Below are 12,384 nucleotides of genomic sequence, written 5' to 3'. Positions count from 1 at the left end.
GAACAGAGGGAATCTATCCCGCTAATTATGGGACGTCCCGGAGGTTTAGCAGGGTTCTTATGGACTTTGGGTAAAAAATAAATAATTGGCAAACGGGGCGCAGAGGGTATTATAAACAATTTTTCTTTTTTATTAATAATTCCCTCTCCATGGGCCCTATCCACTAGGGATTGCAACTCCTTTAATACTAACTAGATATCAGAGTGCACTCTGTGTACTAATGGGGGCCCCCTTTATACTAGATTGCAAGAGTCTCCTGGAGAGTGAGGCCTCACTAGTCTTCACCGGTAATTGTAATCCAAATATAGGTGATGGTGAGCTGTAATCCCCAAGGTAGTCAGTAATTGTAAGCAACAAAGATGAATGTTAAACAGATCTTGATGCTTCTTAACAGGCAAACAGCCTAGGACTGGAAAAAAGGCTTAAGGCCTGCTTCACCCACCTCGCACTATATGTAGCTGCAGTGTCCAGTGGTAATACTATAATTCAATATGGCCTTCTATTAAAATAGTTCGGCAGTCCCGTTCCCTGGCTCAGTCTAGGTCTGTGATAAATGTAGATGTAGATGCTGGATGTCTCTCACCCAATACCGGGAACTTCGCTCCACGCTGCAACCAGGCCGCGCTCTGCTCGGCGACTCTCTTGGCCTGTCAGACGTCCTTCCACTCGGTCACGCTACCGAGACTCCTCCGCACACACACACACCGCCCGCCTCAGCTCCGGTGTCCGCTACTAGGACTCCGGCCTTCTCCTCTCTGATCCGCAGCAGCTCTTCCCCTTCTTTACAGCACGCTGTCCTCCAGGCAAGAGAGCGAAAAGTCTTAATCAACCATCTAAAATAGCATTCATAGCAACTGAAAACTGATTAAAAAAGCACTATCTAGTAGCTTATTATATATGTCATCAGATAAATTTGGGTCACTCTCACAAAAGGCTAATAGAAGATCAGTAGCCAATTTATTAGTGTCAGTGGGTGGAATAGAACTTTCTTCTTGCGAGTTGTCAACAGAAGAAACAGTCGATGGCATAGACCATTGTGCTGTGGAGAATTGTTCTTCAGAACTTTCCCCCAGGGTACTATAAATTAGTCTCTTGGGAGGATGTATCTCTCTCCGCAATCTAGCAGATATTCCACTGTCATGTTCAGTAATACCTTCTTCCATTTGGGACTCGGGGCTCATTGATATTTCTCGCCTATCCTCAAAATAATCCACTTCTTCAGAAGGTGTGAACATTTCTGAACATTGACTCCCATATAGATCTTCAAATGATTCCATGGGAGAAGAACTTGAATTTTCAACAGCAGGCTCTTCTAATCTGAATGAGGGGGAATCCACAGAGGCATCCACATTAGGCAAAGGATCCTCAGTGATCAATATAATCTCTTCTTCCATCTGTCTTGGCTCCACATTACTCACAGGTGGACTATGTCCCTGACTAATGTCCCGTTTAGGAAGAGGGGCAGAAGTCCAGTCAGCAACGGGTGGAGACCGTTCAGAAGAAGAGTCCTCACAAGATGGCCACACCAATCAAAAATTACACTTTCATCATCGCTATCCCCTTCTTCATCTACTACACTTGCAGCTTTTGGATTCTGTAAAGATCGAGACCAAAGCCTAGGGGTTCAGGGAGTATCCTCCTTTTCAGTCAATTCAGTCGATGTTCTGACTGCTTCATAAGTAGGCAATAGGTGATTTCTGTGCCAAGCTTTAAGAGGCCCCATCTTACCCTCCGGATGGATTTGGTAAACTGGCAGCCCAGGGAGCTTCCTATGAATGATGAAAGGCTGTAGGTGCCAGCGGTCAGCTAATTTATGCTTTCCCAGTACTCCCAGATTCCTCAAACGCACTTTATCCCCCGGCTGCAGATTTTGGACTCTTACTTTTAAATCAAAGTTCCTCTTATTCTGTTGTTTTCGACTTGCAGAGGCTTCCATGGCCTTTTCATGAGCCAATTTCAAATTTCACCTACCGTATATACTCGAGTATAAGCCGACCCGAGTATAAGCCGAGACCCCTACTTTTACCACAAAAAGATGGGAAAAATCATTGACTCGAGTATAAGCCTAGGGTGAGAATGCAGGGCGGCGGGCATGGTACAGGAGAATGCAGGGTACTGGCATGGTGCAGGAGAATGCAGGGCGGCGGGCATGGTACAGGAAAATGCAGGGTGACTGGCATGGTGCAGGAGAATGCAGGGTACTGGCATGGTACAGGAGAATGCAGGGTGACTGGCATGGTGCAGGAGAATGCAGGGTGACTGGCATGGTGCAGGAGAATGCAGGGTACTGGCATGGTGCAGGAGAATGCAGGGTACTGGCATGGTACAGGAGAATGCAGGGTACTGGCATGGTACAGGAGAATGCAGGGTACTGACATGGTGCAGGAGAATGCAGGGTACTGGCATGGTGCAGGAGAATGCAGGGTACTGGAATGGTGCAGGAGATTGCAGGGTACTGGCATGGTGCAGGAGAATGCAGGGTACTGGCATGGTGCAGGAGAATGCAGGTTACTGGCATGGTGCAGGAGATTGCAGGGTACTGGCATGGTACAAGAGGATCCGGGGTTGTGGGCATACTACAGGAGATGCAGTGCTGTGGGCATGGTACATGTGGACCATGCCCGCAGCACTGCATCCCTCGTAGTGTGCCCGCAGCCCATGGCAGGTAGTGAAGCTGTTTCACTTACCTGTTCCAGAGGCGCCTTCATTTTAAAAATGGCGCCGCCCGGCGCCGACACGTCATTGCGCACGCGCCGCCGCCGCTCGTATACTTTCAGCTATTCCCGGCCTCTCCCGAGCGGCGCCGGGAATAGCCGAAACTACACGAGCGGCGGCGGCGCGTGCGCGGTGACATATATGCGACGGGCGGCGCCATTTTTAAACCTTAAACCCGTCGGAGCGGACAGAAATTTTTTTTTTTTTCCTTGACTCGAGTATATGCCGAGGGGGACGTTTTCAGCACAAACAAATGTGCTGAAAAACTCGGCTTATACTCGAGTATATACGGTAAGTCTATCGACATAGTTCTTATAAGAGGCTTACGACGTATGATCCAATGAAGTACCGAAAGCTAAGTCGATGGGTAGTCAAGCCTCTCTTCCAAACATTAGAAAATAAGGGGAAAACCCTGTGGAGTTGTTGACAGTACTATTGTAAGCATGTACTAGCACCGGGACATAGGACATATTCACTCCATTTCTGCTTCTTCTCAAGAGGTAATGTTCCCAACATGTTTAGCAATGTTTGATTGAATCTCTCCGGCTGAGGATCTCCCTGGGGATGATACGGAGTAGTCCAAGACTTTTGTACATCCAGAAGTCCACACAGTCTTTTTATCAGCTTGCTTTAAAAGTTTTGTCCCTGATCAGAGTGCAGCCTTTGTGGCAAACCGTAGTGAACAACAAACTTCTCAACCAGCACTTTGGCTACTATACTGACCTTCTGATCCTGGGTTGGAAAAGCCTGAGCATATCGGGTAAAATGGTCGGTCACTACCAAGATGTTACCATGCCCACCCAAATCAGGTTTGAGACACAGGAAGTCGATACACACCAGCTCCCTGGGACCATTACTCTGTAGATGACCCATAGCAGCCGCTCTGTGAGGTAAGGTCTTCCTTTGGATGCAGCGTATACAGGAATGACAATAAGCTTCCACTTCTTTCCTCATGAAGGGCCTGTCTCTGACAAACTGAAATGTCCTATCAGGCCCTAAATGTCCATGTGAATCGTGTAAAGTTGCAAGGACAGTCAACCAGTATTTTTCAGGCAGGAACAACTGACACACTCCACCGGACTCTTCCACAGTCTTTATTCGGTAGATTATTCCTTCTCTTAACTTTATCCGTTCCCAGTCCTGATGGAGTACCTTAATCCCCACTATAGGGCTCTCCACTAGGAGTTTAGGGTTATTGGTCTTCAATGCATTCTGTACTACTGCTCCCAAAGGAGCTTTCCTAATATCCTCCTTGGATAATTGGGGAAGTTCCTCATTCCATACTTGGGTCAAATCACAATAACATTTGGGCACCCCTGAAGGGGAAACTCCAGCTACTTCAGCTCCCATTGCTCCCTTCAGGCGGTTCTCTACTCCTTGGCAGGTGGCTTGTACTACCTCAGAGGTGAGATGCACCCATTCACGTTCCCTTTTATTAGCAGAATGCGGGCGTCTAGACAATGCATCAGCATCTAAGTTCCTTTTTGCCAGGCCGATACTTCAAACTAAACTGAAATTCAGAGAGGGCAGCTAACCACCTATGACCGGTAGCATCCAACTTAGCAGTAGCCAGCAAGTACGTCAATGGGTTATTATCGGTTTTGACCACAAAGTAAGCCCCATAAAGGTAGTCCCTCAGTTTGTCCACCACGGTCCACTTGAGGGTCAGGAACTCCAACTTGTGAATGGGATAATTCTTCTCTGAGGGGCACAAACTGCGACCAATATAAACAATAGGGCGCAGCCTTCCATTAGCTTCTTGGTATAACACTCCTCCTAAGCCATCTCTGCTGGCATCCACGTGTAACTCATAAGGTTTTGCCGGATCTGCATAGGCCAAGACTTGGGCCTTAGTGAGACTCTCCTTCAACTTCCAGAAGGCCTGTTCACACTTGATATCCCACTGGGCTTGAATAGACTCTTTATATCCTGTGGGCCCTTTTCTGGATATCTCTGTCTTCCGAGATGACAGCCCTTCGTCTTCAGTTTCCCTCTTTAGCATTTCTTTTAAATGACCAGCTATCTGAGAAAAACTCTTCACGAACCTTCTGTAGTAAGAACAGAAACCTAAGAAGGATCTCAACTCAGTCACATTTGTAGGTCTTGGGCAAGTAGTGACAGCTTCCAACTTCTTTGGATCAGTAGACACCCCTGCGGCAGACACCACGTGCCCCAGATAGGTGACAGAGGTCTGATAAAACTGTCATTTCTCCAGGGATAACTTCAACCCCTCTTGATAGAGCCTCTGGAACACCTTCTCCAAATGGGCTACATACTCTTCCAATGTTTTCCCAAAGACAATGATTTCATCCAGGTATACCAGAACTTCAATTAAATGCATGTCCCCTACAGTATTCTCCATGAGTCTCTGGAAGGTTGCGGGGGCTCCTGCCAATCCTTGGGGCATGCGGTTGAACTTGAAGAAGCCCAATGCGCTAATGAAAGCAGTTTTCTCTCTGTCTTCAGTATGCATGGGTATTTGGTAATACCCACTCTTTAAATCCAACACGCTAAACCACTTGGCCCCTGATAAACACTGTAGAGCATCTTCTATACGAGGGGTGGTGTATTGATCGGGGATCATTCGGCGGTTTAGAGTGCGGTAGTCGATACACATCTGGATGGTGTGCTGTTCTCCTCAGTTATTTGTACATTGCATTATCATCTTACTTTCCCAATGTTGTTTCTATGCATTGTCGTACTGCTGCCATCTGCTGGCCAGATTTGCATGCCGCACGCCTTGTTCTGGTTAAGTAAAGTTTATTGTATAATGGGCGTGGTTTTTTCACACTGTGTGTCTTGTCACACGCAGCAGCCATCTTCATTAAGGCTGTATGACTGGAAACTCTCCACATTTTTGGACTTGTGAAAAGGCATCAGTTTTTGACCAGCAGTTAGCCTCAGAACAGACACCCACAGGACAGTATTGATAACACTACTACAGAACAGTATTGTATCACCGTCTATTGCTGTATCTGGATTGAATAAACCCCACGTTTGATTTCATCCTCATGCCTAAGTCTGGATTCATCTAACCTGAGCATCTGCCGGTCCGGTCTGCCCCACTGCTTGGATACGAAGGTAGGAAGTCACACAGCTATTATCAGTTATACCTTCAATCGCCTTCATGTGGGGACAGAACAGTCAAAAACTGCCTTAATGTCCACACCCCAGCCACAGATTCCCTCAGAGTCCAGTACCACACTCAGGAATCTCCCTTGCAACAGGCCCACACGCAGCAAATCTGCCCGGCTACAGTGCATGTTCCACAAGTCTTCGCTCGCATAGCAGAAGAATTGTTAACGCACGCGGGGTCCCTCTCTAACCAAACCCCGCAAATCACTCAAAACACCTGAGGAACCTTGCCTGAGTGCCACAGCGCAGTCGCACTGCAATTTTCAGCCCCCAATTCAAAAGCTTATTTTCTTAAAGAGACAGCGCACCTTAAATAAAAATGGCTGAAAAGGACCTTGCACAGTTCCCCAGTGATGAAACAAAGTTAATGCAGCCTGATATTGATCATTATGAAGAACAGGAAGCAGAGCCCACACTTCCAGCAGACCAAGTCGTGCGACCAAGACGCTCCCTCAAACCGACACTAAAGGTCAGGGAAAACTATCAAACCACAAAAGATGAGCTATGCGATAACCTGGAAGAGCTATGGGAATGAGTTTCCTCCCTCATGTCAGGACTTAAATCTTCTGGTGATGTCACAAGCTTACAAATCGCCATCAGGCGGCTGAACACAGCTCATGAAAGATACAAGTGACTGTCCACAAGGTATATAACCTTTCTAAAAGATGCTAATATTGATGAAGCCCTTTCAGAGCTGAGCAAGGCAGAATCAATAGACAGAAAAAGAGACACCATGGTGCTGCGTGTTAAAGATAAAGCGGAACTCCGAATCTCCCATTTGCAAGAAACTAGATCACACAGATCAAATTCATCTAAACATTCCTCTCGGTCATACAGATCATCGTGCTCAAGAAGCTCAGCCCTAAGTGACAGATTACTAGAGGCCCGCATAAATGCAGAGCAATCCAAAGTGAGACGTTCCTTCACTGAAAAAGAAGCTCTTGCAAGAGCAGAAGCGGAGGCCAAGAGGGCTGAAGCAGAGGCAGATGCCAAGAGGGTAGAAGCAGAGGCGGAGGCCAAGAAGGCTGAAGCAGAGGCAGATGCCAAGAGGGTAGAAGCAGAAGCAGAGGCTCGAATAAAGATTCTTGAATCAGAGATGGAAGAGGAAATTGCATTAGCTAAAGTAAGACTACTTGAGCAAGCATCGAGCCAAGGTCTTGATCCAGTCTGCTCGCCACCACAGGAAATAGAAGATCCAGCTGATCGCACCAGCGACTATGTACTGGAACCACCTCCAGTATGCAGTACTGTCCAAGCAGACAACACCGAAACCTCCAAGTCAACTCCACTTACAGCGCCAGTGCCACTCACAGCGCCTATGCAACCTGATGGCATTTACCCAGATGTGCCTTCTCAAGGACAGCTATTACAGCAAAAAGGCTATCAGGCGTTTCCTGGCCTACCCCCACAGCTCAAGCAGCAGTCATCACAATCTACAGAGGCTAGATTGCAGCTCAACCCTGCAGCAACATCATTCTACCCGGAAGCATCTCACCCTTTCACGCCGCGCAGCCTACATGCCCGGCGGCATCACAAGTTGTCGTGGAAACAAGCAGTGAGAAATCAGATATGTCTGAGTTTGCCAGGTTTATGGTGAGCAGAGAGCTAATTAATACAAGTCTCTCAAAATTTGATGACCGTGCAGAGAGCTACAGAGCTTGGAAGGCAACCTTCAAGGCCGCCATTGCCAACTTCAACTTAACAGCAGAGCAGCAGCTCGACCTCTTGATCAAATGGCTGGCCCCAGGCTCCACAAATCGTATCAAGAGCCTCAGAACTGTCTATGTGGGACAAGCAGATGCAGGTCTCGATGCCGCCTGGCAGAGACTCGAACGTACCTTCGGCAGTGCAGAAGCAATAGAGAGAGCCCTATTCAAGAGACTGCAGAACATCCCAAAGATCAATCTTAAGGATGTCCATAAGCTTCAGGATTTGAGCGACCTACTCATGGAACTAGAGCTTGCCAAAAGAGACCCTCGCCTGACCGGGCTGTGCTACCTGGATACAGCCCATGGAGTGAACCCAATTGTCGTGAAACTACAATACAGTCTGCAAGAAAAGTGGGCAGCATCAGTCTCAAGGTACAAAAGGGTGCATGACGTCACCTTTCCCCCATTTATTCATTTCTGCAGATTCATTGATGAACAGTCCCAGATGAGAAATTACCCCAGCCTCGATTTCCTGGAGTTCAACACTACAGCTTCAGCGACACCATCATCAAGGTATGAAAGTGTCATGCATAAACACAGAGACTTTAAGAGCAGCGTGAGTGTTAGAAAGACTAACCTACCGTCTTCTACAGCACCCACGGGTAAACAGTACAATACCTCATCAGGAGACAAGTTCTTCAATCGTGAATGTCCCATTCATAAAAAACCACACTCACTGAACAAATGCACAGGGTTTAGATCCAAAACCATACAGAAGCGCAAGAAAGTCCTCAGTGAACTTGGGGTATGTTTCAGATGCTGCGCTTCATTGAGCACATGGCTAAGGACTGTAAATCCATCATCAAGTGTGAGGAGTGTCATAGTGAAAGACATGCCTCAGCTATGCACCCAGTTCCACTCCCCAGAGACTCACCAGCTGCTGTCACCACCAGTCCTGCTCCAAGTCATGGCGGGGAGCCCCAGAACCACGCTAACACAGCCGCCGCTGTTTCCTGCTCATGTTTGGAAGTATGTGGTGAGGGCCGGAGTGAAAAATGTTGTGCCTGCATATGCCTAATCAAGGTCTATCCAGAGGGACTACCAGAAAAGGCAGTAAAAAAGTATGCCATCATCGACGACCAAAGCAACCGGTCCTAAATTCTTCGAAGCCTTTGGGATAAAGGGACCATCAGAACCCTACATCTTAAACACCTGCTCAGGCCGCATAGAGACTAGCGGCAGGAGAGCGCAAGGATTCATTGCTTCTCCCATCAGTGGGAATACAGAAATATCCCTACCAACGCTGATTGAATGCGATCAAATACCCAACCATAGGGATGAGATTCCTACCCCAGAAGCTGCATTTCACCAGCCCCACCTAAGGCACCTAGCCAACGTTATTCCACCTATGGACAACAATGCCGAGATTCTAGTCCTGCTTGGCAGAGACAATCTAAGGGTGCACAAGGTGCGTCAACAATGTAATGGTCCTGACTACGCACCATATGCCCAGAGGTTGGACTTGGGATGGGTAGTCATAGGAAATGTATGCTTGGATCAACCAAGAATTGACTCCTTTAAAACGTACGTGCGTGCTGATGGACGCACAACTTGCATTAAGCCGTGTCCTCATCACTATGAAGTGAAGGAGAAGTCTCCAGACCTCATACAACCACCTGACATAATTTCTCCCCTCTTTGCTGACAATTTGGGGAGATCAGTCTTTCACACAACCAAGGATGACGATAAAGTAGCCTTATCAGTAGAGGACAAAGAGTTCAGGACAAAGAGTTCATCAAGAAAATGGACAGTGAGTTCTTTAAAGACGAAACCGATCACTGAGTTTCTCCATTACCCTTCCGAACCACCAGGGTAAGGCTCCCGGACAATCGGGAGCAAGCGCTATTCAGATTTAAATCTCTTCAGCGTACCATGAACAGCAAGCCTGAGACGAGAGAACACATTGTCGCCTTTATGGACAAAATATTTCGTAACAACCACGCAGAACCAGCTCCATCCCACGGAAACCTAATCAAATTAGGGTTGTTTTTGATTCAAGCGCCAAACATCAAGGTGTATCCCTTAATGATGTCCTTCTTACAGGTCCCAATCTGACGAATAACCTAGTGGGAGTGCTGATGAGGTTCAGGAAAGAGCTTGTCGCCATCACCGCTGACATCGAACAGATGTTCCACTTTTTTGTAGTCAGAGAGGACCACCGGGATTTCCTCAGGTTTCTGTGGTACAACAACAACGACACCAACGCACAGGTGGTGGAGTACCGAATGAGGGTACACGTATTTGGAAATAGCCCTTCACCTGCCGTAGCGACGTACGGCCTTCGGAGAACTGCGCTAGAGGGAGAATCAGAGTACGGTACAGATGCCAGAGACTTTGTAGAAAAGGACTTTTACGTAGACGATGGACTCAAATCACTACCAACTGAGGAAGCGGCTATCGATCTGCTTAAAAGAACTCAAAGCATGCTGTACCAAGCTAAACTTAGACTACAAAAAATTGCTTCAAACACCCTGGCCGTAATGAGGGCCTTCAAGTCAGGTGATCATGCACCTGGATTCAAGGACATCAACCTGGGACTAGATAGTCCACCTGTCCAAAGGAGCTTAGGCCCCCGATGGGATCTCTCAGCTGACTCCTTTGGGTTTCAAATAAGCTGTGCAGACAAGCCGTTCACGAAATGTGGCGTCCTATCAGTGGTGCTGGGATTTGTAGCACCCATCACTATACAGGGTAAATCCTTACTGAGACAGCTTTCTGAAACCATCAAGGATTGGGATACCCCTCTTCCTTCTGATAAAGAGCAAAAATGGGAAGCCTGGAACCAATCTTTGTGCGCTTTGGATGAGATCCGCATCCCAAGATGTTATATTAAAACCTCACTCACTTCTAGCGTAAAGATAGGAACTCCACGTATTCTCGGACGCCTCCACGGAGGCCATAGCAGCGGTTGCCTATCTGAAGGTGACAGACGCCAACATTCAAAGTCACATTGGATTCGTTTTTGGTAAGGCTAAGTTAGCCCCCAAGCCTGATCACACTATTCCCAGACTTGAACTCTGTGGGACTGTGTTGGCAGTGGAAATTGCAGACTTCATACAACAAGAATTGGATGTCGACATAGGTCGTTTTAGGTTACATTTACAATCAGACAAAACGATTTTATGTGTATGTCAGTAACCGCATTGAGAGAATCAGGAGGTCATCCAAACCCGAACAATGGCAACATCAAAAACCAAACTTGAAAGAAGGAGACCTCGTATTGATGAAGGAGCAACAAACTGAAAGGATTGCCTGGCCTATGGGACTAATTACAAAGGTTTTTCCTAGCAAGGATGGCAAGGTTCGAAAGGTGGAGTTGAAGATCTTCAGGAAAGGTGAGCTTAAAACGTTTGCAAGGCCAATTAACAAACTCATTTTAGTATTACCCATCGAGAATGTTCCTGAAGGATGAAAAGGACTGAACTTGAACTTCATGATCTACTCTATTACGAGTCAGGGAACCCGACTGTTATGTTTATTGCATTTTAACATGTTCTTTGTTGCAGGTTGTATCATATTTCTTGGACATTCGTCATAGTGAAATCTCCAAAGGAAATTTCAGACGGGGAGTGTGCTGTTCTCCTCAGTTATTTGTACATTGCATTATCATCTTACTTTCCCAATGTTGTTTCTATGCATTGTCGTACTGCTGCCATCTGCTGGCCAGATTTGCATGCCGCACGCCTTGTTCTGGTTAAGTAAAGTTTATTGTATAATGGGCATGGTTTTTTCACACAGTGTGTCTTGTCACACGCAGCAGCCATCTTCATTAAGGCTGTGTGACTGGAAACTCTCCACATTTTTGGACTTGTGAAAAGGCATCAGTTTTTGACCGGCAGTTAGCCTCAGGATAGACACCAACAGGACAGTATTGATACCACTACTACAGGACAGTATTGTATTACCGTCTATTGCTGTATCTGGATTGAATAAATCCCACGTTTGATTTCATCCTCATGCCTAAGTCTGGATTCATCTAACCTGAGCATCTGCCAGTCCGGTCTGCCCCACTGCTTGGATACGAAGGTAGGAAGTCACACAGCTATTATCAGTAATACCTTCAATCGCCTTCATGTGGGGACAGAACAGATGGTCCTATTCTTTTTGCGGACCACCACTATGGGTGAAGCATAAGAACTACGGGACTTCCGTATGACACTTGACTTCTTCAGCTCAGCCAATTGCTCACAAAGGTCTTCCAGGTCACTCAGAGATATCCTCCGAGCCCTGGAAGGGTTTGTCTTCACTGAGGCGGATTCGATGTTGGGCACTCTTAGCACAGCCCACATCATAATCATTTTTTGAAAATAGTTTCTCCCATCGAGACAGCTGTGTCTTCACCCGCTCCCCCCACTTAAAAAGGGACAGCTGGGCGGGCAGGAGAAGTACCTTCTGGCCCCTCTTCTTTATTCTTCTCTTCCTTCAACTCAGAAGGGGTAAGTGGAGAGGCAGCACTCACATGTCCCAACACCATTCCAGGCTATAGGCATACTGGCTGGGTTGTAACATTCCGGACACTTACAGGAATCTTCCCACCATTCTTCTGTAGAACCCTGGTCGGAATCACTTCCAGCACCAGTTCAATCCCGCTGTCCTCTGCCAACAGATCCCCTTCCACAATCACAAAGGGCCCCGGCTGGTCCCATGTCAGCTTCACCACAGCCTTCATGCAGGTTCTTTCTCTAGGTTGTAACACCTGCTCTTTCGTGTCCAACCGTCAGAGCTTCCCCACTTCTTCAATCAGGGTCTTCTGCTCCTGCAGCACTCGCTGGAAAGCTGTTCTTAACTTGGGATGCACCTCTTCTTCTGTAGATCCTTGGACTGC

The 12,384-nt window shown here is 47.2% G+C and overlaps 1 pseudogene across 1 annotated transcript; it reads left to right on the top strand.

Moving 5' to 3' along the window:
• Positions 1–7,193: 7,193 nt before the first annotated feature.
• LOC309552724 lies at positions 7,194–8,577 on the top strand (annotated as a pseudogene). Its single transcript has one exon. The product of its transcript is annotated as an uncharacterized misc_RNA (transcript).
• The last annotated feature ends 3,807 nt before the right edge of the window (positions 8,578–12,384 follow it).

This window comes from Pelophylax lessonae (assembly GCF_965119305.1).
Source record: "Pelophylax lessonae genome assembly, chromosome: 4".
NCBI lineage: Eukaryota > Metazoa > Chordata > Amphibia > Anura > Ranidae > Pelophylax > Pelophylax lessonae.
Note: the sequence above shows the minus strand (reverse complement) of the source record. Positions and strands in the feature narration are given on the sequence as shown.